Raw genomic sequence first — 7,335 nt, 5'->3', positions numbered from 1 at the left:
GAGTGGGGAGGGTGAGGGAGAGGGTGAGGGACAAGCAGACTCCCCACTGAGCAGGGAGCCTTGACCTGGGACTGGATCCAGGACCTTGAAATCATGACATGAGCTAAATCCAGATGATTAAGCCATCCAGGCACCCCACAAGTGCCCTTCTTTATGCTTCTTTGTTAAAGTTAAAATTATTTTACCTATTTGTAGACTGCCCTTTTTCCATATAGATTTTAGCATAAGCTTATCAAAATCTCAGTTAAAACTGAATCTTCATTTTGGTAATAATAAATTTTTAGATAACTGAAGAAGGAGACTGAATATTTTATATTTGTGTGTTGTCCCATGATTAAAACATGGAATATCTTTTCATTTATCAGATCTTTCTTTATATCCTTTATAAAGGACTTGCTTTTCTTAGTTAATTCTTAAATCCATTTTATTTGAGACTATGATAAGTAGTGTGTTTCGTTGTTGTTATACTTTCTAGCTTATTATTGCTTGTATAAAGAAATGGTACTGGGTTTTTTAAAAATATTTATTTATTTATTTATTTATTTATTTGAGGAGAGAGACAGAGACAGAGACAGAGACAGAGAATGTGCTCCTGTGCATGAGTGAAGAGCAGAGGGAGAGGAAGAGAGAGAGAATCTCAAGCAGACTCCCCATTGAACACAGAGACCAATGCAGGGTTCTACCTTACCACCCTGAAATTGTAACCTGAGCAGAGACGAAGAGTCAGATGCTCAACTGACTGAGCCACCCAGGCACCCCAGAAATGGTATTGGGGTTTTTTAAGATTTATTTATTTATTCATGAGAGACACACAGAGAGAGAGGCAAAGACATAGGCAGAGGGAGAAGTAGGCTCCCCACAGGAGACCCAATGCGGGACTTGATCCAGATTCCAGGATCACTCCCTGAGCCAAAGGCAGATGCTCAACCGCTGAGCCACCCAGGCATCCCTGGTATTGGTTTTTAACTTATCTTTAATCCAGCAATATTTCTGTGGTGATCTAAAATATGTCCGCATATTATTGGATTCTCCTTTCTTCAAGAGGTGGATCTCATTCCTGTCCTCTGAGTGTAGGTTTAGTGACTGGCATTAACAAAAGGAATGTAGTGAAAGTGATGATGTGTGACTTCTCAGGCAAGGTCATAAAATGTTTTATAATAGGTAATTTGCTCTAGGAGGAGTCACCTGTCACATTGTGAGGACACTCAAGCAGCCATAGAGAGAGGTCTGTGTCATGAAGAACTGAAATCTCCTGCCCATGAAGGCTCCAGCCAGCATCTTGACTGCAAGTTCATGACAGAGCCTTATCCACACCACCCATCTGAGTCACTAATGGTCATGTGTTATATGAATTCATTCAGAGGAAATGTACAAAATGGGCAAACCTATGGAGACAGAAGTAGATTAGTGGTTGCTTGGATTTGGGTACTAGGGGGAGAATGGGCTAATAGCTAAAGAGTATGGGATTTCTTTTTAAAGTGATAAAAAATGTTCTAACGTTGACTATGGTGATGGTTGCATGTATCTGTGAGTATACTAAAATCACTGAATTGTATACTTTAGATGGGTGAATTATAGGGTGTTTTGGACTGAACATGTCTCCCCAAAATTCTGATGTCAAAGCCCTAACTCCCATCATAATAGTATTTAAGGGCTGGGCTTTGGGGAGATAATTAGGTTTAGATTAGGTCATGAAGGTGGGACCTTCAGACTGGGATTATGCCCTTGTAAGGAAGACAAGGAGATTCTCTGTCCAGGTGCATGCATCAAGGAACACACTGAAAAGAAGGTAAACACACAGCAAGAACGTTCTGTAAACACACAGCAAGAAGGTGCTGCATACAAGCGAGGAGGAGGCCCTTATCAAGAACAGGATCTGCCAGGACATTGATTCTGGACTTCCCAGCCTCTAGAACTGTGAGTCTGGAAGTCCAGAATCAGTTGTTTAAACTGCCTGTCTACTTTGTTTCAGCTCCCAAGTAGACTGAGACATGGCATGTGAGTTATATCTCATGAAAACTATTGAAAGAATGAAAAAAAGGGAAAGAAAAGAAAAAAAAAAGAGAGAGAAAAGAAGAAAAAAAAGCCAGCAACCAAAGAGATCATTGCATCAATTCATTTCCTCTTTGGAAATCAACACTGCATACCATGGGAGAGGGTGTTTTTTTCTAGGATGCTCAAAAAACTCTAGAATCTTTTTATCCCTGATTTTAGACCAATGAGGCTAACTCTCTTTGTATTTACATAACTGAGAGGGATTCACAAGAGATCCTTTGCAGGACACAGGTCATTTCTCTCATTTAAATGAAAATATCCAAAGCTACACTTGTCCATAAATTGTGGGAGAAAATATCCAAATAAAACTGCAATAACAATTTTATATGAAACAAAAAATTATTTTAAGATAAATACAAGGGAGAAATAAAGTCTTATACATGATTCCCTTGCTTTTCCTGCTTTGTGTATAACACTGTTGATAAGAACCACCTGCACAGGTCTTTCCCAAAATATATACAATCCAATTTGGGAGTGGGGTCAACATCTGGATATATCTGATGTTGGCTGAAACTTCCTAAGTGATTCCAGAGCTGATATTTCAGTTCCCTGGTAATTAGTAAGACATGCTATTAAAAATTGTTTTACTTTACAAAATAAGCCAAATTCTTTCTGTGTTAAATTCCCTAGAGGACCCTTTCATTCCTAAGCCAGCTCAGTCTGGGAAGGCTGATTGCTTCGCTCATGGAGCCAAACTATATTGTTGTACTGTATTTAAGATGTTTAAAGTAAATTAATTCAGAGTCACTGCTAAGTGTGAGCTCATCAATAAATGAAGCACAACAAATCCGATCTTTCTCCCATAAGTGGTTTCAACAGCTGTCTTTTCACCCTCCCTGCTCCTCCTCCCCATGCTTGTTATCTCTTTAAGAAATGGGACCTCTTCCAGAGCTGGGATTTTCACTTTCTCTTGTGCTCCTTGACATATATCCCTTACTCCCACACCTACACTTTCCCCAGCACCTGATCCAAGTATGGGGGTGACAGACACAGAAATCACCCAGCAGTGTAGACCATTAATATGGCTCTCATGACATCCATGCACTAAACCAGGCTCTTGACTCTTAAAAGAGCTTCTCAGAATCTTTTTTAACTCTTTTTATTTATTTTTTTAATATTTTATTTATTTATTCATGAGAGAGAGAGAGAGAGAGAGAGATTGGTAGAGACACAGGCAGAGAGAGAAGCAGGCTCCATGCAGGGAGCCTGACATGGGACTCGATCCCAGGTCTCCAGGATCAGGCCCTGGGCTGAAGGTGGCGCTCAACCGCTGAGCTACCTGGGCTGCCCTAAACTCTTTTTAAACACGTAGTTATGACAGCCCTTGTTACCTGGTTTCCTAACCACCATCAGACTGGAAGTGGCTAACAGGTTGTTAGAGCTAAAGCCCTGTCAGAGGCAATGAGTGTCAGAGAACAGAAAAGGGAAGATAAAAAGCCCTGAACTTGAAAATTATTGCAGTCACTTGATGTACAAAGAGACTTAGATTTCAATAGAACTTTGTGGGATATAGTCCTGAGACTTTGGAACATTATGGTATGCTCAAGATATGCTATTTCAGAGAGCAAAAGAATATATATAATAAAGTTATATAGTAATATACTTACAAATGTATGGAAACTCTATTTTTCCAAGAGGTTAAAAAATTTAGACTTGACACTTAGAATTTTTTTTTTTAATCTAAGAGCTAACCTTTTAAATTGCCCATTCCTGGTTATGAGGGAGCCAGGCTGAGTCTGAGGACCCAGAGAGGGTCCTGCAGGACCAGCTAAGAGGGTTCTTGGCTTCCTGCAGAATAGAAATCAAATGTGAGCAGGGAGGAAGTGAGAGCAGATTTATTGAGGACCTAGAGAGAGTGCAGATGCAGACACAGCATCTAGGAGACTCAGAAAGGAAAGAAGAGGAGAGAGTCTCATCTTTACTTGGGGTCTGGAGTTTTTATTGAGGATGGTAGTCTGGTGTACAAGTCCTCTCAGGCATCCAGGAACTGGTCAAAGCGAGGATGAGTGCTCAGGCGTCCTCCATAAGTCACTTATGCCCTGGAGCCAGGGGTCTTGGCATCAGGAGTCAGTGGTGTCTGGAGTCCATGGTCTTGAAAAAGGAACATGACCACCCCACCCAGTCACTCCTTAGATGTTATCTATCGTGCTGCAAGACTCCAAAAAAATCATTAACTCCTTGACCTTCACAAGGGGGACATACATGATTTGTAGCATACAGCATGTGGAGGCAGGCGTGCAGGTGCTAACAAAAATAGAGGCAGGAAAAGGAGCAAAAAAAAAAGCACTTCTTCCTGGGGTCCCTTCAGTGTCCCTGTCTCAATGGCACTGAACCCAATAATGAAAACAGCTGCACAGCAAAGAGCTAGTTGCTAGCATTAGTGATTCTCACACCGTGATATTTGGTGAATTCCAGAGTCCCTTCCTTCCTTCCCTAAACAAATCTTGAATACCTAGAATGTGCCAGATGCTGTCAGAGGATACAAGGAAACAAAAACAAATCAGATATGGTGCCTGCCTCAAAGAGCCTGCCCTAGCATGGAAGGCTTCTAGATTAAGAAATAATTACCAGGCAATAGGTTGCTATAATAAAGTGCTTGAGAGTGAGAAAGGGAGAAGGATTGAGAAAGGCTTAAGAGAAGATGTAACTTTTGAGGTGTGTCTTATTGGGGTTTTAAGGGTGATAATAAAGCTCACTCTATCCCCTTGGAGTTTGAAGCAATTAATAAATGTAATAGGGAGTCAAATATTGCATGTAAGACTGGATTAGAGAATGAGGCTTGGGCCTACAGGCAAAAAAAAATCATCGTTATGTTTCTCTCAAAGTCTAAATCTCAGAAACTGTGCACATAGTGAGTTCAAGAGGAAACCCGATGAGCAGGGCAGAGTCAGCCAGCAGCAGGCAGGCCTGTTTACGGCCTCACACAAGGCTGAATGCAGAAGAGAGAGGGAGGCCATGTGTGGGAGACATTTTTAACACATCAGCCTCCCCAAATAGAGAAATATGTGGCAGAGAAGTATCAGACTTCTCTGACCCTGCAGTCCAAAAAATTATGCCTCCTTCCATTAGAAGATCTAGCCAAGCAGCAGAGAGGGAACAGAGGTCTTTCTGCAACTGCTAACATCTGGGCCACCTGTGGGTCTATTTCTATTGCCTGATTTTTTTTTAACTTAGCTGTCTGTGACATGATCTTTGCTCTTTAGCAAATTTTTATTGCATGCCAGACATTTTGATAAAGACCCCCAAAGGCTCCAGATAATGCTATCAGCCCTTTTCTTCTCAGGCACCCAGCAGGAGACTGCTCATCAAAGGTTGAGCTGGATCAAGACGTGGACACAGTTCCAGTTAGAGTTATGGGAAGACCCCATCTGCCCTCAGCTTGCCCCCGGTCCCAGGGTGAGACTCTCCAGAGAATTCAGTTAGAGCCCCTTAACTCGGAAAGGCTGTGGGAGATTTCAGCCCTGCCTTCAGAGGTGTTGTGCTGAGGCTTCGAGCGCCTCACCTTAGGGAGCCCAACCATCTGCTTGAGGTCTCTGATCTTCCATGGGGTCTCCTCGGTGTCTCATAAATGTCATAAGCTCTTGGTCCTCCAGCAGCCGACTTAGGGACAAGCCCAGGTTCCTAGGCTCTGGTAGCTTCCAGAATCCAGGGGGAGGCCCCTCAAACCCCTGCTTAGGACACCCCACCCCATGGGGCCACCGTGAGCACCACCACGTCCTCTGCCCCAGCCCGGCCGACCGGGCAGCCTGGGCCCAGACCACCAGCAGGAAACGATGCAGGAAAGTGAAGCACAGCCAACGGTCTCCCTCCTCTAACGGTTTGCCTCTTTCTAGAATTTTAGCCCATTACTTCTTGCACCTTCCTCAATTCTCAGATGCCATACAAAAATAGGACTTTGGGAATTCACCGAGGTTTTTTTCCTGCTCTTTGCCAGCCGGGGAGTTGGCCTGCCTTGATCCATGTAACCTACCCAGAAGCAGAACTTGGCTTCACGGACTTGCCCTTGGCTACACCCTGGCCCACCCTGTGCCTGCCACCCACCCCCCCTCAATGTGCACTCTCCATCCCTTGCTCTGCAGTATTTTTCCCCATGCACGCAGATGGCCAGCCCTGGTCCCTCCACGTCCCCCGTGGCCAGGGTCCCCCCTCTCAGCATGGCCCTCCACTAGGGATCTGCCTCAGCGGGGGACAGCTCTAGGAGGCCGCAGCCCCCTGTGTCTGGGGACAGGGCTCACCAGCCCCCCCCCCCCCCCCCCCCCCCCCCCCCGTGTCTGTGAGACTGGAAAGCGTCAGATGCCCCTCACGCTCCCAGATCATCACCCTGCTCCAAGAGGAGGGGTGTGGCTTTTAAAAATGGGAGAGAAAAGATTTTGTAACAGCAAAGATTGCTTAGAAAAGATTTAAGCAGAGGGTTATTGTTCAGATTGTGGCCCTCACAGGTCTCCAATGAGTGGAAAAAGTTTGAGGGAAAATATTTTGAACTGGGAGAGTTTAGTGCACACTTGTGCGCGCACACACACAGACACACAAATCTAGATTCCTATTGTTTCTTGAAAAAGCAAACTATCTGATAACTGGGCTCACAGTCTCAGGGCAAATAAATGCTGTCTCAGGTGAGACATGCTGCCCTCTTCTGCAGGTGACTTGGATGAGGCCCCCTCCCAGCAGGGCGTGAGCTGAGTGAGCCTGTTGCCTCATGCCAGCAGGATTCCCTCTCAGGGTCCTGCTGGAGGGGAGTCAGCATTTGCCTCACCCTGCGAGTGAGAGTGAATGCCTCCTACCTGGCTCTGCCCTCCAGCGCCTCACCTCAGTCGGGTAGCCCCCCTGGGCCCTATGGCCCTTGTGGCAGAGCCAGCATGGTCCCTCCCTCCAGCAGCCCTGCCTCACACACCTGCCTCTGGTGCCAGCAGCAGGCACAGCAACTCAAGAAAGCTCTTTCTGAAAACTCTTCCTCTTTCCTTCTTTGCTGCTTACATAGAGCATTTATATTAATTACAAACACTTTCATCATGGGGGGGGGCAACTATGTGCCCCCTCACAGGGTTCTGAGTCCCCACACAGCTCAGCTGTACCTCCGACAGGAAGCCAGTTGCTAGGAGACCAGCAGGCAAACTTCAAGAGATGAGGAGTTCCTACCTTTTCTCTCTGAAGTTCTGGGTCTAATCCCAGCCCAGGGTGGCCCGTCGGTACATTTAGAAAAAAAAAAATGAAAAGGCCTCCCTCCCTCTCTCAGACTCTGTCTTCCCTCTTTCAAAGGAGACTGCATGTATTATTAGAGAA

This window comes from Canis lupus, chromosome 8 (genome assembly GCF_011100685.1).
Source record: "Canis lupus familiaris isolate Mischka breed German Shepherd chromosome 8, alternate assembly UU_Cfam_GSD_1.0, whole genome shotgun sequence".
In the NCBI taxonomy this organism is placed as follows: Eukaryota; Metazoa; Chordata; class Mammalia; order Carnivora; family Canidae; genus Canis; species Canis lupus.
The sequence above is the reverse complement of the archived record's forward strand: the minus strand, read 5'-3'. Positions refer to the sequence as shown.